The following is a 26,990-nucleotide window of genomic DNA, read 5'->3' as shown; positions in this document are numbered from 1 at the left end:
CTATTTTCAGACAATGGACAACAGGTAATAGAGGACTGGGATCTTTGAGGAAGGGAAACATAAACTGAGCCCTAAAATCACCCCAGCTTTCTATCTCCTCGCCATCCATTATTTTTATGCAAATGAAAACACCATAATCTTACACTCAGGGATCACCACCAAGGTTGACACCTTAGTATATGTCTTGGTGGATCTTTTTCTACACATGTATGTATACCTGCAAGTGTTGGTTTTTAACCAAAGTGAGAACATAGTGTCTCTGCTGTTTTGTAACTTGTATCCTGGTTGATAATATCTCCTTTGTGTTTCAGTAATTTTAAAAATTTCTCTCGTGATCTTGAAATGTCTTTACACTTATGTCCTTTCCTATTCCAGGATCATACTTTAATCATACTCTTAATCTAGCATAGTCCCTTTCTTCTGTTTCTGACTTATTGAACAGATTGGGCCAATTTTCTTATATTGATACCTGGTGATTTCCAGGCACCTGCACAAAAAGTGGGAATCAATAGATACCCTGCCATTCTTACTGAATTGAGTCCAAAACTCTTTAAAGGAATAAAACAAAATCTGTCACTCAATAATGTAAAAATCACATATCCAGCAACCAATTAAATTAAGTAGACATGGGAAGGAATAGGAAAATGTGGCTGGTAACCAGGAGAGACAAACAAAGAAGAAAAAGCAATGACGGAATGAGTAGAAAATGACTTTACACATATGTTCAAGCATTTAAAAAATAAACATAATGAGATAAATGGACAAGAATGAAATGGAACTTCTAGAAGTGAAAAACACAATATCTGAAATTATGTCACTGAATGGAACTAAAACCAGATCTAACTCTAAGGAGGAAAAAAAATCAGTGAAATTGTAGGTGTAATAACAGACATTAGGCAAAATAAAAGACAGGTTTTAAAACAAATTTACAGAATGATCAGAGTCTCGGGACCTGTGGGATATATCAAGCAGTCTAACATACATGTAACTGGAGTCTCAGGAGAGGACAAAAAAGAAAAAATAATTGTTGAAAATATTTAAAACAAGTTGAAAACCATAATAAAATTCTATACAAGAGATAAAAAGAAATTCTAAAGCATCCAAAGGAAAAAGAGAAATTACATAGAGAAGAAGTAAGATAAAAAATCACTGCAAACTTATGGTCACAAACAATGAAGGTCAATAGAGAGACAGTTTTAAAGAGTTAAAATGGAAACATTTCTACCTAAAATTCTACACCCAGCAAAAAATGTTTCAAAACACTTAGATTCACTTCCAAATTAGTTCTTTCAAGTTCAAACATTTTAGGATCCAACTGAAAATGTGTACGACCATGCTGAAGTAATTTTTTTTTTTATATTCAACATTGGCTATAGTACACACAAACATTTTCGCTCCTCTAATTCTATGAATATAAAAACATTAAAAAAAGTGTTTTTTGACTGTTGAATCTCCTTTTTGGTGGAATATTGTAGCTTGTTAGAATGAAAATATGAATTTTGTATGTACTACAACTGAAATATTTTCCATGGGTTTCTTAATTTAGTAAGAATATAGTTTTCACTATGACACCAATATTTTTATTTTTATCACCATCATAAAGCATACAGTTGACCCTTGAACAACATGGGTTTGAACTGGGCTGGTCCACTTATACAACGATGTTTTTTCAATAAAAATATTGGAAAATTTTTTGGAGATTTGTGACAATTTGAAAAAACTTGCAGATGAACTGCATAGCCTAGAAATATTAAAAAAAATAAGAAAAAGCTATGTCATGAATGCACAAAATATATGTAGATATACATATAACAGTAAACTATTTCTAATTAAGTTTTGGGGGAGTCAAAAGTTATACATGGGTTTTTCACTGTGAGGGGGGGTCAGCGCCCCTAAATACTGCATTGCTCAAGAGTCAATTGTGGGCCTCCCTGGTGGCGCAGTGGTTGAGAGTCCGCCTGCCGATGCGGGGGATACGGGTTCGTGCCCCGGTCTGGGAGGATCCCATGTGCCGCGGAGCGGCTGGGCCCGTGAGCCATGGCCGCTGGGCCTGCGCGTCCGGAGCCTGTGCTCCGCAATGGGAGAGGCCACAACAGTGAGAGGCCCGCATACCGCAAAAAGAAAAAAAAAAAAAAAAAAAAAAGAGTCAATTGTAATTTTAGAGTCAATGTTAAAGTTTTGAGCTGAATTTATACTTTCAGTTATGTAACTTGTCTCACAAATGTTACAATTATGTAACATTTCTCAACAAAATGAAATTCCAAAATAATTCTTTTTACTGTGTCAATCGAATAAAAGAAACAAATTGTTCTTAGAATTAACTAATTTTCTGGTTGATACAGCTAATGACACTGGCTTCATTCAAACTCTTGGCAAAGTTCTTCCAGTGAAACAACACAGTAGCACTAGAATGGTGCTCAAGAAAACTTGAAGGAAAAAATGAGACAAACTATTTTAGAAGAACAGTGACTAGACTATATAAAAGGACATGTGTCACAAAGTGACATGTAAACCCTCTTCTGCTGCCTAATGTGTGAATTTATCATCTTTGGCTAGAGTCTTCTTAGAATACTTACTTTTTAAAAAAATGCTGATGCTTCTTCAGCTAATTTGTGTCTTCTCATTTTCATGGGGTCAGTGATATTGCTACTATTCTTAAGGCAGGTGGAAAACATTTCCTGTAAGGAGCATATACACCATCAATTCTCTTTAAAAGGAACACAATTTAATTATACAATATTTTATTAAACATAAGTTTTTCAGGTTCTTTGGCTCATTGTTGCCAAAAAGGTTCATTGACAAATGGGAAAATGTTTAAACCATTAAATAGCTGAAGATTTATAACATACATTTCGTGACAAAATGATCCTAGCTAGTGTTCCGGCTACTCTTTAAAACATTGCACACAGTAGGACCACTCATCCTCTATTTCCCACACACATCTCATTGCAATTTACATGTAATTGCCCGCTGGTAGTCAAAAGCTGAGGGAATACAGCTCATACAAAGGCCCAGTCACTTGCTTCAATCTGAAACCACTTTGCAAGGCCATTCTAGCTCCAGAGCTCCTTGTGGGATCAAAGTCTCAACACTGCCTCTTAGTTCAACTTGAGCTTTCCCTACTACCTCCCTAATAAAACCCCTGCACTCAAATGTTCATCTCTGAATCTGCTTCCCAGAGATCTTGAACTAAGACCCAAGAGTCTTTCTGTGATCGAGCATGATGCATTTCTTAAAAGCTAAAGAAGAAACTGCAGGTGAAGGCTTGCCTGAGAGCTGAGAAAATAATCTGGGTGAGGGTGTCCCTGCAGAAGCAGCCATGCAGGATCCTGAGGGCCAAAGAGAAGCTTGGGCCAGTCAGTGCTGCCATGAGCACAAGAAGGCACAGGCTGGGGGAGCTCTGAGACCTGGGTAACAAAGAGCAGGAGAGATCTGCTGGGAGTTGGAAGGAGTAACATGCTTTCCACTCAGACTTATAAATTCAGTTTGCTGACTGCTATACAAAGGATCTAGCAAGCTCTTATGTGGAGAGGGAGAATAATGCAGATAGGTAATAATATAAGCTTACAGAAAGGAAGAGCAATATTATCCAAAGGATGTCATTTTTGGTTGTAAAGTTTTAAAGCAAGGCTGATTTTCTTTTCTTTTCTTTTTTTTATTAATTAATTTTTATTGGGGTATAGTTGCTTTACAATGTTGTGTTAGCTTCTACTGCACAGCAAAATGAATCAGTCATACATATATATATACATATATCCCCTCCTTTTTGGATTTCCCTCCCATCTAGGTCACCACAGTGCATTAAGTAGAGTTCCCTGTGCTATACAGTATGTTTCCATTAGTTGTCTATTAAGGAGGATTTTCTTTAAACCATGTGATGCTACAGTTAGAGATGCTACAGTTAGCATGAGAATGAGTCCTGTGTTCTAAGAAGATATACCTGTCAGAGAAGAGGTATTTAGCTTGTGATCTTTATCATTCAGAAAAGGTCTTCTCCCTTGCAGCTATCACAAAGATTGTATTAAGGCACATTAGGCTTAATCAAGACACATCCCTAACCACAGATAAGGAACTTTCACAGGATCTACAAAGAGAAAGTTCTGAATTACTCTGAACAGTGATCTCTGTGTGTTTCAATTATCTGTTACTATATAACAAATCACCCTCAAATTAGTGGCTTCAATCAGCAACAACTAGCATCATGGCTCATGAGTCTGTGGATTTGCTGAGCTCACCTGGGTAGTTCTTCCTTACGTGGGTTGAGCTGTGGCTGCAGTCATCTGGAGGCTCAACTGGTCTGGAATGTCCAAGATGGCTCACTGGAGGCGCAACTGATTTGTAATGTCCAAGACAGTGGCAGTTGGTGCTGCCTGGAGGCTGGGATTTCATGTGGCGCTGTCAATCAAAGCACTTTGATCCTCCTTCATGTGACATCTTCAAGTGGCTCACTTAGGCTTCCTTAAGAGTCTGGTAGTCTCAGGATAATCAGACTTCTTCTATGGTGGCCGAACCCTAAGAGTACAAAATTGGAAGTAGTCACGTTCTTTTAAGTCTTAGGCCAGGGGTAACGTAATAGCACTTGTGTCACATTCTATTCTATTAAAGCAAGCCACAGGGCCAGATCAGATTCAAGGGGAGCAGACCAAACGAGGAGACCACTGGAAGGAGTCATTCATTACTGGTCACTGATATAGAGATTACCAAAGCTTCCCAATCTTTCTATTTTCAAACAGGAGTGTTCACAGTGGTTATCCTGTCCCTCTTCCTTCACTGAAGGATAGGTGTGTGTGAGTTTAGTCTCTGGATTAAGAGAGGCACATCTGAAACTTATACAGAAACTATCATGAGACTGACTCTGAGACTAAGCCAAATGATAGGCATTTTGGCTGCCTCCCTTAGGGAGAGTGGGAGGATAGTTTGCACATTAAAGAAGGAAGGTGAATATTTATCAAAGTAATATTATATTTAAGAGTAATATTAGATAATCTAATGTCTATTATAATATTAATATAGTATAACATTATAGAACTATCATATAATACAAAATATATTAATATAAGATGTATAATATAAATATATACACACATTATCATATATATTAATATATCTAATATTACAGAATATTTTAGAGATAATATTCTTAAAATTGTTGTTTGAATTCTGAAGAAAATTTTTAAGATATACTTTGAGAAGGAGCCTGAGCCTGCACCTGACAAGCAGTCAGTACTCAATTAATATTAATGTCTATTCCTGACCTTGGTCACCTCTTATCTCTTTTACATTATTAGTCCCTGTGAAACACAGTAAAGAACAAAGACAGCTGCTAAGCAACTCTCCATTTTGAATTTATCCCCAGGAAAATGATCTCTTTAAGGAGAGTCATAATTTGAGCTCACATATTTGATAAAAATAGAAGTAGATAAAACTCATCAATTTCTCATCTATTTTCTGTTAAGTAAGCAGAACACACAGATATTATAGGAAATCCAAATAAAATTATTCTCAATGATTTTCCTTTAATACCCAAGACAGAATTAGCTAATAAGGTTTTGAAAAGGTCTAAATCAATAAATACAAAACTCTTATATAAATATTTACATAAAACCCTATCTGTAGTTGGGGAGGCAGTGAGTGAATTCTGCCACAGAGTTGCCAAGTTTGAATATAATGAATTAGTTACTGTTTCTAAACGCAATCCAAATGCCTGGGCATTAACAAATATATTGTTTGTGGGAGGAGGTTTAATCAAAGTTGGTAAATAGGAGTGAGGGTGCAATGGACAACACATTCTTAATTGAGAAAGTTAACAAATACTTTTCCATGAGGTACTTGCTGCTGGGAGATACGTAAAAATTCAGAAGCACCAATAAGGAGATGTCTCAAATAACTCTCCAATTAATAAGCTTTGCTCAAAACTATAAACTGGGGCAACTTCCCAAAATGACCACATGGGATGGGCAAGTGAATGTCTTTAGAGGTAAAAGACAGTAACTCAGGAATGATAGCTTTATAAAGGATCCTGGCATGTGAATTCCTCTTGGGTACCCTAATAAAACCTGTGGGGAAACATTAGAGAAATAACACTTTTTTATGTTTTCTAAGTGGACAATATATGCAGAAAATGAAGCAAGGCAAGACGAAAATCTATCAGTCCATTCTTTCACCTTTTTTTCCCCACATATGAATTCCTTGGATTAAATCTAACTACAAACTTCCACAGTAAAACCTTAGAAATTGTGCCACAAACTAATATTAACTGTTACCTCCTAGCTCAAAACCTTTCAATGGCTTGACATTGCTTTCATGATAAACTCCAAGTCTCCATCTTCTTTCCAAGACCATTCCAGCCTTTCATAAGTTCCACCCAGTACATACCATCTCACAATGACATCTTTGCTCCTCCTTGAATTGTCTTCTAATTTTTGCTTTCCCAAATCCTAGCCTATCCTTAATAATTTATTTCCTAAACAGCAATTAAATGCAGATTCTTTCTTGAATACTTTGGTGAGTTCAACATGCCACACATGTAAACATACACACACGTGCACACGTATACACACGAAAGAGAGAGAATACTTTAATAATTTTTTATTGAGGTAATAGTGACATAACATTATATAAGTTTCATATGCACATCTTATTTCTACTTCTGTATACACCACAGCATGCTCACCACCAAAAATTTAGTTTTCATCCATCAGCATATAGTTGATCCCCTTTACCCACTTAGCCCTCTTGCCCTCCCCTCAGCCCCTTCTCCATTCTCTGTATCTATGTTTGTTTTTGTTTGGTTTGGTTTGTTTATTTTATTATTTTATTTTATTATTTTATTTTATTGTTCATTTTTTATACTTCAATATGAGTGAAATCATGGTATCTGTCTTTCTCCATCTGACTTATTTCACTTAGCATAATACCCTCAAGGTCCATCCATGCTGTTGCAGATGACAAGATTTTCTATTTTTTTATAGCTGAGTAGTACTACATTGTATATATATACACCACATCTTTATCCATTCATCTGTTGATGGGCACTTAGGTTGTTTCCATAACTTAGCTATTGTAAATAATGCTGCAATGAACAAACGGGTGCATATATCTTTTCAAATTAGTGTTTTTATATTCTTTGTATAAATACCCAGAAGTAGGATAGCCAGATCATATGGTAATTCTATTCCTAATTTTTTGTGGAATCTCCACACTGTTTTCCATAGTGGCTGCACCAGTTTATATTCCAAGCAACAGTATAAGAGGGTGCCCTTGTCTCCACATCCTCACCAACACTTATTATTTCTTGCCTTTTTGAAAACAGCTATTATAACAGGCTTGAGGTGATATCTCATTGTGGTTCGATTTGTATTTCTCTAATAACTAGTGATGTTAAACATCTTTTCATGTGCTTGTTGGCCATATGTATGTCTTTGGAAAAATGTCTCTTCAGTTTTTCTGCCCATTTTTTAATAGGGTGGTTTGTTTTTTAATTTTTTTAATTTTTTAACATATTTATTGGAATATAATTTACAATGGTGTGTTAGTTTCTGCTGTATAACAAAGTGAATCAGCTATACGTATACATATATCTCCATATCCCCTCCCTCTTGCGTCTCCCTCCCACCCTCCCTATCTCACCCCTCTAGGTGGTCACAAAGCACTGAGCTGATCTCCCTGTGCTATGTGGCTGCTTCCCACTAGCTATCTATTTTACATTTGGTAGTGTATATATGTCCATGACACTCTTTCTCACTTCGTCCCAGCTTACCCTTCCCCCTCCCTGTGTCATACAGAGTGAAGTAAGTCAGAAAGAGAAAAACAAATACCGTATGCTAACACATATATATGGAATCTAAAAAAAAAAAAAAATTGGTTCTGAAGAACCTAGGGGCAGGACAGGAATAAAGATGCAGACATAGAAAATGGAATTTTCTGTTGAGTTTTAAGACTTCTTTATATATTTTGGATATTAACCTCTTACTGGATGTGTATGATTTGCAAATATCTTCTCCCATTTGAAAGGCTGTCTTTTTGTTTTGTTGATGGTCTCCTTTGTTAGTTTGATGTGTTCTCACTTGTTTATTTTTGCTTTTGTTTCCCCTGCTTGAGAAAACATATTTAGAAAGATGTTGCTAAGACCAATGTCAAAGAGCATACTGCCTATGTTTTCTTCTAGGAGTTTTATGGTTTCAGGTCTTACCTCTAAGTCTTTAATCCATTTTGAGTTGATTTTTTTGTATGCTGTGAGATAGTGGCCTAGTTTCATTCTTTTTCATGTGGCTATCTGTTTTCCCAACACCATTAATTGAAGAGACTATCCTATCTCCATTGTATGTTCTTTGCTCCTTTGTCATAAATTAATTGTCCATATGTACATGGGTTTATTTATGGGCCCTCAACTCTGTTCTACTGATCTATGTATCTGTTTTTCTGCCAATACCGTATGCTTTTATTACTATAGCTTTGTAATACAGTTTGAAATCAGAGAGTGTGCTATCTCCAGCTTTTTCTTTCTCAGGATTGCTCTGGTTATTTGAAGTCTTTTGCAGCTCTATATATATTTTAGAATTTTTTGTTCTATTTCTGTGAAAAAAGGTCCTTGGGATTTTGAAATGGGTTGTATTGAATTTGTAGATTGCTTTAGGTAATATGGACATTTTAAGAGTGTCAGTTCTTCCAATCCGTTAGCACAGAATATCTTTCTATTTATTTGTGTCTTCTTCAATTTATTTCAACAATGTCATAGTTTTCAGTGTACACATCTTTTGCCTCCTTTGTTAGATTTATTCCTAGGTATTTTATAATTTTTGATGCTATTCTAAATGGTATTATTTTCTTAATTTCTCTTTGTGATGGTTTGTTGTTAGTGTAAGGAAATCCAACAGGTGTCTGTATACTAGTTTTGTATCCTACAACTTTAATGAATTCATTTAGTAGTTCTAAAAGTTTTTTGGTGGCTTCTTTAGAAATTTTTATTTATGTATATGCTATCATGCCATCTGCAAACAGTGACAGTTTTACTTTTTTCTTTCCAGTTTGGATTCCTTTTATTTCTTTTTCTTGGCTGAATGTTATGGCTAGGACTTCTGATACTATGTTGAATAAAAGTGGGGAGAGCGGGCATCCTTGTCTTGTTCCTGATCTTAGAGGAAATGCTTTCCACTTTTTACCATTGAATATAAAGTTAGTTGTGTGCTTGTAATATATGGCCTTTATTATGCTGAGGTGTGTTCCCTCTATACCCAATTTGCGGAGAGTTTTTATCGTAAGTGGATGTTGAATGTTGTCAGAAGTTTTTCTGCATCTATTGAGATGATTGTATGATTTTTATTCTTTAATTTGTTAATTTGGTGTATCACATTGGTTGATTTGTGGACAGTGAATCATCATTGCATCCCTGAGATAAATCCCATCTAATCATGGTGTATGATCCTTTTAATGCATTGTTGAATTCAGTTTGCTAATATTTTGTTGAGGATTTTTGCATCTATGTTCGTCAGAAACAGTAGCCTGTAATTTTCTTTTTTTGCAGTGTCTTTGTCTGCTTTTGGTATCAGAGTGATGCTGGCCTCATAAAATGAGTTTGAAAAGCATTCCTTTCTCTTCAGATTTTTGGAATAGTTTGAGAAGGAGAGATATTCACTCCTCTTTAAATGTTTGGTAGAATTCACCTGTGAAGCCATCTTCTCCTGGACTTTTGTTTGTTGGGAATTTTTTTCATTACTGATTCAATTTCATTACTGGCAATCAGGCTGTTCATATTTTCTGTTTCTTCCTGATTCAGTCTTAGGAGATAGTATGTTTCTAGGAATTTATCCATTTCTTCTAGGTGTCCATTTTATTGGCATGTAATTGGTTACAGTGATCTCTTATGATCCTTTGTATTTGTGGTGTTGGTTGTAACTTCTCATTTTTATTTCATATTTTATTTGTTTGGGCCCTCTCTATTTTTTTCTTAATGAATCTGGCTAAAGGTTCATCAATTTTGTTTATCTTTTCAAACAGTGATCTCTAATTTTATTGATCTTTTCTATTTTTTTTTTTTAGACTCCATTTCATTTATTTGTGCTCTGATCTTTAAGATTTCTTTCCTTCTACTAACTTTGGGGTTTTTTTGTTCTTCTTTTTATAGTTACTTTAGCTGCAAGGTTAAGTTTTCTATTTGAGATTTTGTTTCCTGAAGTAGGCTTGAATCACTATAAATTTAGAGCTGCTTTTGCTGCATCCATAGTTTTTGGACCACTGTCTTTCCATTCTCTTTTGTCTCCAGGTATTTTTCTATCTCCTCTAGGCACGCAGGCTTTGGTAGCTGCAGCATGTGGGCTCAGCGGCATGTGGGCCCTAGAGTGTGTGGGCTTCAGTAGTTGTGGCGCACAGGCTCTAGAGCAGAGGCTCAGTAGTTGTGGTGCACGGGCTTAGTTGCTCCATGGCAGTGGAATCTTCCCAGACCAGGGATCAAACCCATGTTCCCTGCATTGGCAGGCAGATTCTTAACCACTGCACCACCAGGGAAGTCCCACCGTCTTTGTTTTAAAGTCTATTTTGTCTGAGATAAGTATTGCTACCCCAGTTTTCATTTCCATTTGCATGGAATACCGTTTTCCATTCTCTCGCTTTTACTCTGTGTGTATCTTTAGATCTAAAGTGAGTTTCTTGTAGGCAGCATATATATGGGTTTTGTTTTCTATCCAGTCAGTCACCCTGTCTTTTGAGTGGAGCATTTAGACCATTTACATCTAAAGTGATTATTGATAGGTATGTACTTATTGCCATTTTGTTAATTGTTTTGGGGTTGTTTTTGTAGTTCTTTTTTGTTCCTTTCTTCTTTTGCTCTCTTCCCTTGTGACTTGATGACTATCATTATATTTGGATTCCTTTCTCTTTTTTGTGTGTGTATCTATTACAGATTTTTAGTTTATGATTACCATGAGGTTTATATATAAACATAACTGTAAATATATATGTAAATACATTTCTTTTAAGTTGATGATCTCTTAAGTTCAAGTGCATTTTTACAACCTTGTATTTTTACTCCCTTACCCAAACATTTAATGTTTTTGACATCATATTTTACATCTTTTTGTTTTATCTTTTAACTACTTATTGTGGATATAGATGATTTTGCTACAATTGTCTTTTAACCTTCCTACTAACTTTATAAGTGGTTAATCTACTACCGTTACTGTATGTTTGCCTTTGCCAATGAGATTTTTCCTTTCTTAATTTTCATACTTCTAGTTGTAGTCTCTTCTTTTCCACTTAGAGAAGTCCCTTTAACATTTCTTGTAAAGCTGGTTTAGTGGTGCTGAACTCTTTTAGTTTTTGCTTGTTTGTAAAACTCTCTCTCTTCAAATCTGAATAGAAGTCTTGCCAGGTAGAGTATTCTTGGTTTCAGGTTTTTACATTCATCACTTTAAATATATCATACCACTCCCTTCTGGCCTGCAAAGTTCCTGCTGAAAAGTCAGCTGATGGTCTTATGGGAGTTCCCTGGTACATACTAGTTGCTTTTCTATTGCTGCTTTTAACTCCTATCTTTCTTTTTTTTTTCTTTTTTTTTTTTAACTCCTATCTTTCTTTATCTTTTAATTTTTACTATTTAAATTACAATGTGACTTGGTGTGGATCTCTTGGGTTCATCTTGTTTGGGACTCTCTGAGCTTTCTGGACCTAGACGTCTGTTTCCTTTTCCAGGTTAGGGAAGTTTTCAGCTATTATCTATCTCTTCAAATAAGTTCTCTGCCCCTTTCTCTCTCTCCTCCTTTTGGGACCCTATAATGCAAATGTTAGTACCCTTGAGGTTATCCCAGAGATTTCTTAAACTATCCTAATTTTTTTTAAATTCTTTTTTCTTTTTTCTCTTCAGTTTGGGTGGCAACTACTCTGCCTTCCAGTTCATTGATCCATTCTTCTGTATCATCTATTCTACCACTGATTCGTTCTAGTGTATTTTTTCAGTTATTGTATTCTTCAGCTCTGCTTGATTCCTCTTTTTATTTTCTAACACTTTGTGAAACTTCTCACAGTGCTTAACCATTCTTCTCCTGAGTTAACTGAACATCTTTATGATTATCTTAAACTCTTTATTGGGTAGAGTGGTTATCTCCACTTCACTTAGTTCCTCTTCTGGGTTTTTATCTTGTTCCTTCATTTGGAACATATTCCTCTGTTACCTTATTTTGCCTAATTTGCTGTTTTTATTTCTACGTATTAGGTAGGATGGTTACATTTTCCAAACTTGGAGAAGTGGCCTTATGTCAGAGACTCCTATGGGGCCCAGCAGCACACTCCCCTCTGGTTACCAGAGCTACATGCTCTAGGGGTGCACCCCAGGTGGACTGTGTGGGCCCTTCTGTTGCGGTGGGGTGGACTCCTATGGGTAAGCAGGTAAGTGGGGCTGGCCCCGACCCTGGTTGGCTGTCAGGTCCTGCCTCACAGAGGCTGCCAACCCACTGGTGAGTGGGGCTGGGTCCTGGCATGTTTGGCTGTGTGTACCAGGGAGTACTGTGGCTGGTGCCGGCACACTGGTGGGTGGGGTTGGGTCCCAGGATGGCTGACTGCTCGGTTGGGGGATCACGGGACTGCTGCCAACAGGCTGGTGGGAAGGTAAGCCCCTGGCACTAACAGGCTAGAGGAAGAACTCCAAAATGGCACTTGCCAGCACCAGTGGTAGAATGAGCTCCCCAAAATGCCCTTCACCAGTGTCTATGTCCCCAGAGGGAGTTCCAGTTGCCTCCTACCTCTCTGGGAGGCTCTCCAAGATCAGCAAGTGGGTCTGACCTGAGGTCCTTTCAAATTATTGCCCCTGCATTGAGTCTTGGAGCAGGTAAGATTTTGTGTGAGCCCTATAAGATTGGAGTCTCTGTTTCCTACAGTCCTCTGGTTCTCCCATACACAAGACCCACTGGTTTTCAAAGCCAGATATTCTGGGGGCCCTCCTTCCCAGTCCAAGACCACTGGACCAAGATACCTGATGTGGGGCTCAGACCCTTTGCTCCTTGAGGAGAACCTCAGAAATTGTGATTCTCCCCCTATTTGTGGGTCCCCCAACCAGGGGGTGTGGGTTTTGACTATACCATATCTTTGCCCCTCCTACCCATTTCACTGTGATTCCTTCTTTATATCTTTAGCTGCAGAAAATCTTTTCTACTAGTCTTCAGGTCATTTTCATCAACAGTTGTTCTATAAGTAGTTGTAATTTTGGTATGCACATAGGGGGTGAGCTCAGGGTCTTCCTACTCTCCCATATTGGCCACCTCAGCTATTATTTCTTTAAATAAACTCTGTGCTCCCTTCTCCTCTCTTTTCCTTCTGGGATACCTATTACCCTAACATTGCTATTCCTAAAAAAGGTGGATAGCTCTTGTAGACTTTCCTCACTTTACAAAATATCTTGATTCTCTTTTCTCTTCCACTTATATCATTTCTATATTTCTATCTTCAAGCTCTCTAATTCTCTTTCATATGGTCTGCTCTATTTCCAATGCTTTCTGATGCACTCTTTGTCTCATTTATTGAGTTCTTCAGCTCCAGAATTTCTATTTGGTTCTTTTTAGAATTTCAATCTCTTTGGTAAAGTATTTCTTATGATCATTAACTTTATTCCTGAGCTTATTGAATTGCCTTTCTGAGTTTTCTTGTAGCTTGTTGAGTTTCTTTATGATACCTATTTTGAATCCTCTATTAGATCATAATATTTCATGACTTTAAGTTTGGTTTCTGTACAAGTGTCATTACCTTTTTGTGGTATAGTGTTATTGTTACTGTTGTTACTGTATTGCTTGATGAGTTGTTCCTCTGCCAGTGCGTTGAAGTAACCAACTTGCTACTTGATTTTAATGATTCAGTTGTTTAGAAATTAGAGGCCTTTCTTTTCATTTCCAGTAAGTGGCGCTATAGCACACCTTTTTGGTTTCTCTTACCTGAGCTGCCTCTGATTCTATTTGAGAGTCCGCACTTTCACCCTCCACTGCCTCGGATAGAGGTGTCACCCCATGCCAGCCTTATCACTGATTGTGCCTCTGGGGTTGTTCGGTTTGCTGGTGCCACCACTGTAAGTGAGGGAACGTACGGTCAGAGTTATGGGTGTCTCTGCAGCTGAAGGGATAGGGTCCCAGGTCCTGCTGCTGCTGCTGCCCTCTTACCTATGGCCTAGGGCACTGTTGCAATCAGGAGGCTGGAGTCATCTTACATTTAAGTCTTTAAGTCATTTTGAGTATATTTTTGTATATGGTGTGAAGGAGTGTTCTAACTTCATTGATTTACATACAGCTGTCCAGCTTTCCAAGCACCACTTGTAAATTCTTGCCTCCTTTGTCAAAGATTAATTGACCGTAGGTGTATGGGTTTATTTCTAGGCTCTCTATTCTGTTCCACTGATCTATGTGTATGTTTCTGTGCCAGTATCATACTGTTTTGATTACTGTAGCTTTGTAGTATTGTCTGAAGTCTGGGAGGCTTATGCCTCCAGCTTTGTTCTTTTTTTTCATTGTTGTTGTTCTTTTGTTTTATTTTCAGGATTGCTTTGGCAATTCTGGGTCTTTTATGATTCCACATAAATTTTAGGATTACTTGCTTTAGTTCTGTGAAAAATGTCATGGGTAATTTGATAGGGATTGCATTAAATCTGTAGATTGCTTTGGGTAGTATGGCCCTTTAAACAATATTAATTCTTCCAATCCAAGAGCATGGGATGTCTTTCTGTTTCCTTGAATCATCTTCAGTTACCTTTATCAATGTTTTATAGTTCTCAGTGTATAAGTTTTTAACGTCCTTGGTTAGGTTTATTCCTAGGCATTTTATTTTATATTTTTGATGTGGTTTTAAATGGGATTGTTTTAACTTTCTCTTTCTGATATTTCATTGTTAGTGTAAAGAAATGCCAAAAGATTTCTGTATAATAATCTTGTATCCTGCTACATTTCTGAATTCATTTATCAGTCCTAACAGTTTTTGTGTGGAGTCTTTAGGGTTTTCTATATAGAGTATCATGTCATTTGCACATATGATAATTTTACCTTTTCCCTTCCCATTTGATACTTTTATTTATTTTTCTTCTCTGATTGCTGTCGCTAGGACTTCCAATACTATGTCGAATAGAACTGGTGAGAGTTGGCATCCTTGGCTTGTTCCAGATTTTAGCAGGAAGGCTTTCAGCTTTTCCCCATTGAATGTTATGTTGGCTGTGGTTTTGTCATAAATGGTTTTTATTACGTTGAGATATGTTCCCTCTATACCCACTTTGGCAAGAGTTTTTATCATGAATGTATGTTGAATTTCATCAAATGCTTTTTCTGCATCTACTGAGATGATCGTGTCATTTTTATCTTTTTTTTTTTTTTTTTTTTTTGCGGTACGTGGGCCTCTCACTGTTGTGGCCTCTCCCATTGCGGAGCACAGGCTCTGGACGCGCAGGCTCAGCGGCCATGGCTCACGGGCCCAGCCGCTCCATGGCACGTGGGATCCTCCCGGACCGGGGCACGAACCCGCGTCCCCTGCATCGGCAGGCGGACTCTCCACCACTGTGCCACCAAGGAAGCCCTATCTTTTCTTTTGTTGATGTGGTGTATCACACTGATTGATTTGCAGATGCTGAACCATCCTTGTGACTCTGGGATGAATCCAACTTGATCACGATATATGATCCTTTTTATGTGTTGTTGGATTCAGTCTGGTACTATTCTGTTGAGGAATTTTGCACCTATATTTATCAAAGATTATTGGCCCGTAATTTTCTTTTTTGGTAGGGTCTTTGTCTGGTTTTGGTATCATGGTGATGGTGGCTTTACATTATGACTTTTGGAGTGTTCCCCCCTCTTCAGTCTTTTGGAAGAGTCTTTTCGGTATAAGTTATTTTTGTGTGTTTGGTAGAATTCCCCAGTGAAGTCATCCTATCCTGGACTTTATTTTCAGGGAGTTTTTTAAATTACAGATTCTATTTCACTTCTAGTAATCAGTCTGTTCAAATTATCTGTTTCTTTTTGATTCAGTTTTGGCAGGCTGTATGTTTCTAGAAACTTGTCCATTTCTTCTAGATCATCCATTTTGGCATATAATTGTTCTTAATATTTTCTTATGATTTTTTGTATTTCTGTGGTTTTGCTATTTCTCCTCTTTTTTTTTTTTTTTTTTTTTTTTGCAGTACGCAAGCCTCTCACCGCTGTGGCCTCTCCCGCCGCGGAGCACAGGCCCCGGACGCGCAGACCCAGCGGCCATGGCCCACGGGCCCAGCTGCTCCGCGACATGCGGGATCCTCCCGGACCGGGGCACGAACCCGCGTCCCCTGCATCGGCAGGCGGACTCCCAACCACTGCGCCACCAGGGAAGCCCCGCTATTTCTCCTCTTTTATGTCTTTTTTAAATAAATAAAAATTCTTTTTTTAAATTTATTTATTTTTGGCTATGTTGAGTCTTCATTGCTGCGCACGGGCTTTCTCTACTTGTGGTGAGTGGTGGCTACTTTTCATTGTGGTGCTCTGGCTTCTCATTGCAGTGGCTTCTCTTGTTGCAGAGCATGGACTCTAGGCATGTGGGCTTCAGCAGTTGTGGCACACAGGCTCAGTATTGTGGCGCATGGGCTTAGTTGCTCCGTGGCACGTGGGATCTACCCAGACCAGGGCTCAAACCCATGTCCCTAGTATTGGCAGGCAGATTCTTAACCACTGTGCCACTAGGGAAGTCCCTTTAAAAAAAAAAATATTTATTTTGGCTGGCCAGGTCTTTGTTGCAGCACGTGGGATCTTTTAGTTGTGGCATGTGGACTTCTTAGTTGTGGCATGCATGCGGGAACTGCTTCCCCGATCAGGGATCAAACCCGGGCCCCCTGCATTGGGAGCATGGAGTCTTATTCACTGGACCACCAGGGAAGTCCCTCTCCTCTTTCATATCTTATTTTGTTTGTTTGGGTCCTCTCTTTTCTTCTTGGTGAGCCTGGCCAAACGTCTGTTGATTTTGTTTCTCTTTTCAAAAAAACAGCTCTTGATTTTATTGAGTTTTTCCATTTTTTTTCATCTCTATTTATTTCCTCTCTGTTCTATATTATTTTCTTCCTTCTGCTGGCTTTAGGTTTTATTTGTTCTTCTTTTTCTAATTCTTTTGGGTGGTAGGAGAAGTTGTTTATTTGGGATTTATATTTTTAAGAAGAAAGCTTTTTTTTAATATAAATTTATCTTAATTATTTATTTATTGGCTGTGTTGGGTCTTCATTGCTGTGCACAGCCTTTCTCTAGTTGCGGCAAGCAGGGGCTATTCTTCATTGTGGTGTGCATGCTTCTCAGTGCAGTGACTTCTCTTGTTGCGGAACACGGGCTCTAGGCACGTGGGCTTCAGTGGTTGTGGCATACAGGATCAGTAGTTGTGGCACACGGGCTTAGTTGCTCCGTGGCATGTGGGATCTTCCCAGACCAGGGATCGAACCTGTGTCCCCTGCATTGGCAGGCAGATTCTTAACCACTGTTCCCCAGGGAAGTCCCTATTTAGGATTATTCTTGTTTTTTGAGTAAGACCTGTATCACTACAAACTTCCCTCTTAGGACTGTTTTTGCTGCATGCATAGGTTTTATATGGTTGTGTTTTGTTTTCATTGTTGTTTGTCTCGAGGTATTTGTTTTTTTATTTCCTCTGTGATGTCATCATTAACCCATTGGGTTTTTTAGTAGCATGTTTCTTAGTCTCCATGTAATTGCCTTTTTCTTTGTTTCTCCTCCTGTGGTTGATTTCTAGTTTCATGCCATTGTGGTCAGAACAGATGCTTGAAATAATTCCTACTCTTTAAATCTGTTGAGGCTTGTTTTGTACCCTAGTATGTGAGCTATCCTAGAGAATGTTCTGTTTCACTTTTGCAATCTAAAATCTGAAGATATTTACATTTATAAGTAAAAGTATTTGTACTAAGTAAAATAATTCCATATAGAATAAAGAAATAAAATTCAAGGAAAAAATAGCCACATGGATTATTGGGAACTCTACATAAGTCTTAAAATTTTCAAAGAAGAATGAATTCTCCTATAATAATACAAATACAAATTATTGGATGAAAGTCACTTCAGAAGACAGTGGAGGTTAGGATGTTAGATGTATTCACCTCTATCTTCCTTACTGACTCATTATTAATTAAATTCTAATTGACATTAGATCCTGGAACTTAACCTGAGCCGTTTTCCTCAGTTGTGTAGTTGAGTCTGAGTACAGGAAGCAACAAGTCACCTGCCAGGCTTGTTAGGAACACTGATGATTCATCTGTGGGAGAGGACCACACTGCACAATATTGCACTTACCTGAGCCAGGGCAGCACCAGAGGAAGGCAAGGAGTGCAGGCGAGCCAGAACCCAGCACAATGGGGGAATTCCCTCAGCTCCCAGAGGCCTTGTGCTGTGGTCAGCACCATCAGAACCAGCCAATGTATGGAGAGAAGTTTGCAAGACATAAGGGCCTTGAGGAAGAGATAAAATTATAAGAAATAAGATATTTTGATTATGTTGCCAAACCCTGTGTTTATACACATTGACATATTAGAATTCTGTGGTCACAGAGGTGAGTATATATAAGACACAAATTTGAGCAAATTTCCACTGGAGTAAATTAACCTCTAACTGTGTCTAAATTTTAACTATTGTTTGAAAGATTCTTATATCAAACAGGTCTATTAAGAGAGCAGAAGGAACATGTAATTTTCACAAAACATTTGTATCATTTGAGTACAACATAATTATATTACTGCAAATATTTTTTCTTGAAAATTCTCCAGTTTAAAATAGAATTACCTTCATTAACTAAAACTAATGATCAAAACCATCTCATGAAAGCCTCAGACTCCTTCTCTAGATCTAAAACTATCCTATTCCCTGAGCTCAGTTTATTAATTAGTCATCATGAATTAAGGAGAAAGCTCTACAAGTCATAGAAATTAGGTTCCTTGATCTCTAGATAGTAGGATTACTTAAAATACTCCTGAAATTCTTCATGCTACCTTGGTTCTTCCTGTTCAATCTATTTTGTTCTGTAGGCTAGGAAGCTCCCTGGCATGAATAGCATTTACCAAAATCTATCAGAGTGGCAGAGTTATATATTTTACATCTGATTCCCTAAATTAGCTAGTCCATATGCTTCCGGTCACTTATTTCTTTTTTTGAATCACTCTGCCTTCTGGTGTTTCTCTGAAAATACTTTGAAGCAGCTACTGTACTCTCTGCTGTGTTTGCTGTGTATGAACTTACTGGACTTTTATCCACTGACTCAGTAACTGAGATCATGAGGTAAACACTGTTCTCTTACTCCCTCTCCTTGAAAAACAAAACCAGTTTCCAAAGACAGTCACATTGTCTAGCCAGTTTCAGCTTCCTTTTATAAAATTCCCTATGACACATTGGCTTGCTTAGGAAAAACGTATTGCTTATTTCTCTGATCCTTTCCTGCAACAACTAGAATTTCATCATATAAGATAACATAATCAGAACTTGTAGGTACAAGTCTCACTTCAGCTGTTTTAGTTTTGCTCTAAGATTGTATAGAGACAAAATATCCCCATGCTTCTCCCTCTGCAGATGGCAGAATGTCATCTGTTTTTATCATTTCTATGGCTTGCAATACTCAGAGCAGTATCTTCGGTCAAGTCTGTTTTCCACAGTCTAATTGGCACTCACTGTTAAAAAAAACAGGTAATAATCATGTGCCAAATTTTAACTTATTATCGAAAAAACCAATTAGAAGACAATGGGGTTGGTGGCAAGAGCATTTGAAGAACATAATTCTGTACTATTCAAAGGGAAAAGAATAAAAAATTGCTCAGTCAGATGAAAATCTATAAATATTCTTCAAGAGAACAAGCCTATAAACTTTAGGGTTATCTTCTTCACAATGCAGCAAAATATCAAACCCTATAATTTTCAATAAACTAACCGCTAACTTTACAGAGCTGTCTGTACCCTTGCCAATTGTTAATTGTTAGTTATATTCCAGAGTCAGATGAAAGCCTAACTGATTTCTCTGATGAAGCTTTAGCATGATATGAAGGAATCAAGCAATAAGCATTTTGCCTTTTTCCAGGTTTGGAATAAATTTTTCCTCAGCATCAGCTCAGTCCTTTCAACCCTCAGAGGATACTTCCCAGTTCCTTGGTCCACTGTCTCAAATCACCTGCTTGTTACTCATCCATGGACTGAGGACTACAGTCCAACAGCTCTTGAGTAACTGAATGAAATAATCACTTAAGTGAACTTGGGAGCAGATCCTTCCCTAATCAAATCTTCACACGAGTCCTCAGCACCTGAAACCTTGACTGAAGTCCTGTGAGAAACTGTGAGCCAGAGGACTCAGCAAAGTCATGCCTAAATTCCTGTCCCATGGAAACTGTGAGATAATAAATGTTTGTTATTTAAAGATACTAAACTTTCACCCAAGGCAATCTACAGATTCAACACAATCCCTATCAAAATACCAATGGCATTTTTCACAGAACTAGAGCAAATAATTTTAAAATTTGTATGGGAGCACAAAAGACCCTGAGTAACCAAAACAATCTTGAGAAAGAAGAATAGAGCTGGGGGAATCATGCTTCCTGACTTCAGACTATACTACAACACTACAGTAATCAAAAGAATATGGTACTGGCACAAAAACAGACAGAAAGATCAATGAAACAGAATAGAAAGCCAGAAATAAATCCACACACTTATGGTCAATTAATCTATGACAAAGGAGGCAAGAATAGACAATGCGGGAAAAGTTCAATAAGTGGTGGCTGGAAAGTTGGACAGTTACATGTAAAAGAATGAAATTAGAACATTTTCTGAGACCATTTACAAAAACAAACTCAAAATGGATTAAAGACCTAAATGTAAGACTGGAAACCATAAAACTCCAGGAAGAAGCATAGGCAGAACACACTTTGACATAAGTTGTACCAGTATTTTTAAAATCTGTCTCCTAAGGCAAAGGAAACAAAAGCAAAAATAAACAAATGGGATCTAATTAAACTTAAGAGCTTTTGTACAGCAAAGAAAGCCATCGACAAAATGAAAAGACAACATACCAAATGGGAGAAAATATTTGCAAATCATATATCTAATAAAAGGTTAATATCCAAAATATATAGAGAACTCATACAACTCAACAACAGAGAACAAACAATCCTATTAAAAAATGGGCAGAGGAGCTGACAGACATTTTTCCAAACAAGACTTTCAGATGGCCAACAGGCACATGAAAAGATGCCCAACATCACTTATCATCAGAGAAATGCAGATCAAAACCACAATAAAACATCGCCTCATACCTGTCAGAATGGCTATTGTTAAAAAGACCACAAATAATAAATGTTGGTGACTATGTGGAGAAAAGGAAACTGTTGTGCACTGTTGGTAGGAATGTACATTGGTGCAGCCATTGTGGAAAACAGTATGAAGGTTCCTCAAAAAACTAAAAATAGAGCTACCATATGACACAGCAATTCCATTCCACGGTATATATCTGAAGAAAACAACACTAATTTGAAAAGATACGTGCACACCAGTGTTCATAGCAGCATTATTTACCATAGTCAACAACAGATGACCTGTCCCTCAACAGATGAATGAAGATGTGATACGTACACACACACACACACACACACACACACACACACACACACACACACTGGAATATTACTCAGTCATAAAAAAGAATGAAGTTTTGCCATTTCCCACAACATGGGCAGACCTGGTGGGTATTATGCTTAGTGAAATAAGTCAGAGAAAGACAAATACTGTATGTTACCATTTATATATGGAATCTAAAAAATACAACAAATGAATATAACAAAACAGAAACAGACTCACAGATATAGAAAACAAAGTAATAGTTACCAGTGCGGGTGGGAAGGAGGCGGCAGCGTCCCGGGCGGGCGGGAGGTGCACCTGCGGCGGCGGCGCTGGTAAATACTCCCAGCCGCTCACAGCACTGTGTGGCCGCATCCTCAGCCCGGCCTCGGACCGCGGCGCCCCTCCTGCCCCTCGCGGCTTCTCGCCCGCCTGCCCCTCCCCTACCGGTGCGCCGGTCTTAACGAGCCGGCCGGTAGGCCTGGCTCCCCTCCCCGGCCCCGACAGGCGGGCGGGCTGCCCTGAGGAGGCGGGGAGGGGAGGGCTGGGAGGGCTGGGAAGGCTGGCCCGGCCGGCTGGCAGACGACGATGCGGAACTTCTGCGCGGCCCCCAGCTGCACGCGGAAGAGCACGCAGTCGGACCTGGCCTTCTCCAGGTTCCCGTGGGATACAGCCAGATGCCAGAAGTGGGTGGAGAATTGCAGGAGAGCCGACTTAGAAGATAAAACACCTGATCGACTAAATAAACACTACTGATTGTGTGCCAAACACTTTGAGACTTCTATGATCTGTAGAACTATACATTTTGCAGAGGCATCAGAAAACTAAAGAATGATTGGGTTATTGTACTTCTCAAAATTAATTGAAGCAGATACATGAAGTCATTGGGAGAGTCCTTATAGGACAGTTCTTCGAGATAATGCAATGCCAACAATATTTGATGTTACCAGCCATTTGAATAATCCACACAGTAGACACAGAAAACGAATAAAAGAATTGAGTGAAGATGAAATCAGGACACTGAAACAGAAAAAAACGGATGAAACTTCTGAACAGGAACCAAAACATAAGGAAATAAACAGCAGCAATGCTCAGAACCCCAGTGCAGAAGGAGGGGGTGAAGAGCATTTTACCTTTAACCCTTGAAGAGAAGGAAAACAAAGAATACTTAAAATCTTTATTTGAAATTTTGATTCTTACGGGAAAACAGAACATACCTCTGGATGGACATGAAACTGATGAAATCCCAGAAGGTCTCTTGACTCCTGATAACTTTCAAGCACTGCTGGAGTGCCGGATCCATTCTGGTGAAGAGGTTCTGAGAAGGAGCTTTGAGACAACAGCAGTTAACACATTGTTCTGTTCGGAAACACAGCAGAAACAGATGCTAGAGATCTGTGAGAGCTGCATTTGGGAAGAAACCCTCAGGGAAGTGAGAGACTCTCACTTCTTTTCCATCGTCACTGACGATGTGGTGGACATAGCAGGGGAAGAGCACCTGCCTGTGTTGGTGAGGTTTGTTGACGAAGCTCACAACCTGAGAGAGGAATTTGTGGGCTTCCTGCCTTATGAAGCTGATGCAGAAATTTTGGCTGTGAAATTTCACACTACGATAACTGAGAAGTGGGGATTAAACATGGAGTACTGCCATGGCCAGGCTTACATTGTGCCCAGTGGATTTTCTTCCAAAATGAAAGTTGTTGCTTCTAGACTTTTAGAGAAATATCCCCAAGCTATCTACACACTCTGCTCTTCCTGTGCCTTAAATATGTGGTTGGCAAAATCAGTGCCTGTTATGGTAGTATCTGTCACATTAGGAACAATTGAGGAAGTTTGTTCTTTTTCCCATCGATCACCACAACTGCTTTTAGAGCTTGACAATGTAATTTCTGTCCTATTTCAGAACAATGAAGAAAGGGGCAAAGAACTGAAGTAAATTTGCGATTCTCAGTGGACAGGCAGGCATGATGCTTTTGAAATCTTAGTGGACTAAAAGCACTTGTTTTATGTTTAGATGGTATAAATAGTGACACAAATGTTAGATGGAATAACTGCATAGCTGGCCGAGCATTTGTACTCTGTAGTGCAGTAACAGATTTTGATTTCGTCGTTACCAATGTTGTTCTTAAAAATGTTCTATCTTTTACAAGAGCCTTCGGGAAAAATCTTCAGGGGCAAACTTCTGATGTCTTCTTTTCAGCCAGCAGTTTGACTGCAGTGCTGCATTCACTAAATGAAGTGATGGAAAATATCGAAGTTTATCATGAATTTTGGTTTGAGGAAGCCACAAATTTGGCAACCAAACTTGATATTCAGATGAAACTCCCAGGGAAATTTCACAGAGCTCAGCACAGTAACCTAGAATCTCAGCTAACCTCTAAGAGTTACTATAAAGAAACTCTAAGTGTTCCAACAGTGCAACACATTATTCAGGAACTGAAAGATATATTCTCAGAACAACACCTCAAAGCTCTTAAATGCTTATCTCTGGTACCTTATGTCACGGGACAGCTTAAATTCAGTACATCAGAGGAGCATCATGCTGACATGTACTAAAGTGACTTACCTAATCCTGACACTCTCTGCTGAGCTGCATTGTTGGAGAATCAAGTGGAAACACAGAGGGAAAGATATAGAGCTTCCATCCACTATTTATGAAGCCCTTCATCTGCCAGACATCAAGTTTCTTCCTAATGTTTATGCATTGCTGAAGGTCCTATGTATTCTTCCTGTGATGAAGGTTGAGAATGAACGCTATGAAAATGGGCGAAAGCATCTCAAAGCATACCTGAGGAACACTTTGACAGACCAAAGGTCAAGTAACTTGGCTTTGCTTAACATAAATTTTGATATAAAACACGATTTGGATTTAATGGTGGATACATATATCAAACTCTATACAAGTTAAGTCAGAGCTTCCTACAGATAATTCAGAAACCATTGAAAATACCTAAGAGGCTTTTAAAAATAGGCTTTCTCTTATATTTGATATTTGAAAAAATCTGTAAGAAATTTGAAAATATCTTTCAGAAAAGTTGTAAGGTGTACGTAGGCCACTTAATCACTGAATATCTTGACCTGTAGGCCTCGTATTGAGTACATGAGTCATTGATAATCTTCCTGTTTAAATGGCCCGTTTGAAGTCCCATGCTTTGGAGACCTAACTGTTCTTCCAGAAGATAGCACTGAAAGTACCATGTTACACTCTGTGTGATCTCTGCTAATGGCACTTTGAAACTGTATTAGTTAAGTCATTTTAGATATAACATTTGTCACTGTGGATCCAATTGTCAGGTACTGAGTTATCAGTTCTTTGAAGAAATAAATTTTGAGGAGGTATGGGAGGAAGGAATACATTTTATAAAACATTACAGTGAAGCTCACGACTGACCTTTGAATAGTAGGAGTTTTAAGTATGCTGTTAAAAATCTGTAAGGGACCATTAAAATTATCAGACTGTAAGAGAAACGTGTGAGCTTGCTAAACAAGGATTTCATTGTAGATTTTGTCTTTATCAAATGAAGTTGAAGGAACAAGTTATAGTTAAAGTTTGAATGGAAGAGCCTGCCATTGTTGTTCCACATCTGATTGTTGCTGTTTACATTCCTTTATTGGGCCTACAGATCTTCATAAGCTTTTTGACAGAAATATGTTGAACACTTCTGTTTCATGGTCAAGACAGGATCAGAGGCCATGGATACTGACAACTGATTTGTCTGTTTTCTTCTGTCTTTTTCCATGACTGTATCTACTGCCTCACCTTGATTTACAAGCAAAACCTAGAAAACCTACAAAAATAAGTGTTTTGTGGTTTATCCAGGAATAATACAGAAAATATTGCTGTTATTTTTGGTGAAGAAAATCAATTTTCTGTAGTTTATTTCAACCTAAATAAAATGTGAATTTTGTTTAAAAAAAAAGTTACCAATGCAGGGAGGTAGGAGATTAAGAGGTACAAACTGTGTACAAAATAAATAAGCTACAAGGATATACTGTACAGCACAGGGAATATATCCAATATTTTATAATAACTTTAAATGGAATATAATCTATAAAAACTTTGAATCACTATGTTGTACACCTGAAACTAATATAATACTGTAAATCAACTATACCTCAGTTTAAAAAAAAAGAAAAAAGAAAAAAAGATACAGATTAAAATTAGCCAGGAAAAAGGTACACAGGGAAGAGTCTAGAAGAGCCATCAGATGCGAGCTTCCATTTGTCCTCCCCCAGTGGACTGATACAGACAACATTTAAGTCTTCTATCAACAATGAGAGATAACATGCACAAAGTACTGCCAACCCAGGAAGTTCACTTGAGCCTTGGTGTCCAGAGTTTTTATTCAGGGTCAGTCATGTAGACAAGGTGTGCATACATGGCTGACCTTCGTTACTTAGTCTCTAGCCTCTCAGAGGTCAAACTGATACTAAGTGTCCCAAAGCCCCATGTAAAAAAGATGCTTTTATCAGGCAGGATATTCCGAAAACTTAGAGGTTACCTCCTGGGAGCCTGGCAAGTGGTCAAACCTTTCTTTGAAATGTGCAGGTTTTAGACAACCCAGGCCTACTGAGTTTATCTTTTACTGCAGAGAAGCACACTCTTTCTTGCAATCCAGAGACTTTTTTGGTGCCTGACAACAACAGGAGTGGCATTAGCAATGACAACAGGCACCATGCACCACTACAGGTGCTATAGACATGAGAGCAACTGAGTCTGCAGACTCAGGACAGTTAATCTCAGCTCTGGCCAGAGCAGCCTTCATGGACCCAGGAGGAAGTGGAGCCAGCATGTCCATGGCAGGCGCTGTGAAATATACTCAAGAATGTTTAAAATGGCTGCAGCAAGGGCCACAAGCCTGGCCTTCTAGTATGTCAGCAGGAACTGCTGATCTCTCCCCAGAGGGCAGCATGAGTGTGGTGATTACAGAAGCCTGTTGCAGAAACAGCTAAAGATTCAGTAGTGGGACATCTCATCCCAAACTTGCAGGGTTAAGGCAACACAAGTGAACGGAACAGAAGCCAGAGAGTTTCCCAGCCCAAGAATGAAACCCAAATGGAAAGAAAGGGAAAGGATAAGTTCCAATTAAAGCCATTCCAACACCATAAGGTGGGGCAGTACAGAAAAACCCTCATATTATCCATATGCTGGTTAGCCTACCAGGGAACCACTAAGAATTAAAAAGAAAAAAAGGGGGGAAAGGCCAGAGCAACCCAGGGGAGAGAGGATGCAGCTTCTCCCCCATCATAAATACTGGACTCAACCTACCACATAGGAGTCTAAGTGGGTGGCCAGAAAGCCCTTCCTTCTGTGAAAGGGCCTATACTAAGGCCTCTGTGAAGAATAAATGAAACAGTAACCCTCTTCTCAAGGAGCTTGCAGTGTAGTAGAGTGGATTGCAAACTTTTATGTTTTTTTTTTTCTTC

At 38.4% G+C, this 26,990-nt stretch overlaps 1 protein-coding gene across 10 annotated transcripts in view; it reads right to left on the bottom strand.

The window, feature by feature from the left end:
- Positions 1–26,990, bottom strand: part of LOC309804872 (uncharacterized protein) — a 121,632-nt gene that overhangs the window by 51,202 nt on the left and 43,440 nt on the right. For all 10 annotated transcript variants that reach the window (XM_082622544.1, XM_082622543.1, XM_082622546.1 and 7 more), the window contains 4 exons: positions 22,781–22,922; positions 18,267–18,421; positions 4,236–4,512; positions 2,577–2,678 (listed from right to left, as the gene is read on the bottom strand). The gene's annotated coding sequence lies outside the window, so the exon portion shown is untranslated. The remainder of the gene's footprint in view (positions 1–2,576; positions 2,679–4,235; positions 4,513–18,266; positions 18,422–22,780; positions 22,923–26,990) is intronic.

This window comes from Mesoplodon mirus (genome assembly GCF_964341445.2).
Source record: "Mesoplodon mirus genome assembly, chromosome: 5".
Classification (NCBI taxonomy): domain Eukaryota; kingdom Metazoa; phylum Chordata; class Mammalia; order Artiodactyla; family Ziphiidae; genus Mesoplodon; species Mesoplodon mirus.
Note: the sequence above shows the minus strand (reverse complement) of the source record. Positions and strands in the feature narration are given on the sequence as shown.